Raw genomic sequence first — 329 nt, forward strand, 5'->3', positions numbered from 1 at the left:
AGTGCTTTCTCCTGACCGGCTTGGGCAGGTCCTAAAAAGGAACAAACACCAAAAGTGTGGTTGCTCCAAAACCAGCCTTCTCCCTTCCATCCATCCTCCTTTCCCTCTATCCACTGGGAGCAGAGCGGGTCGGCCTGACCAGCCCCTGCCGCGACACTACGACCAGGTAACACAGAAATTAATCAATTAATTTATTATTAATAGGAGCAAAGTGTAAAAGCTGAAGGAGCTGCAGGCGTGCTGCCGAGCACGCTGCGTCCTGCCGACGTCTCCAAAGACCCCTGTGATAAAAAAACACCCAGATTCTGGAGCTCTGAAAGGTCGAGCCT

The sequence above is a fragment of the Merops nubicus genome, unplaced genomic scaffold, assembly GCF_000691845.1.
Source record: "Merops nubicus isolate BGI_N331 unplaced genomic scaffold, ASM69184v1 scaffold1304, whole genome shotgun sequence".
Classification (NCBI taxonomy): domain Eukaryota; kingdom Metazoa; phylum Chordata; class Aves; order Coraciiformes; family Meropidae; genus Merops; species Merops nubicus.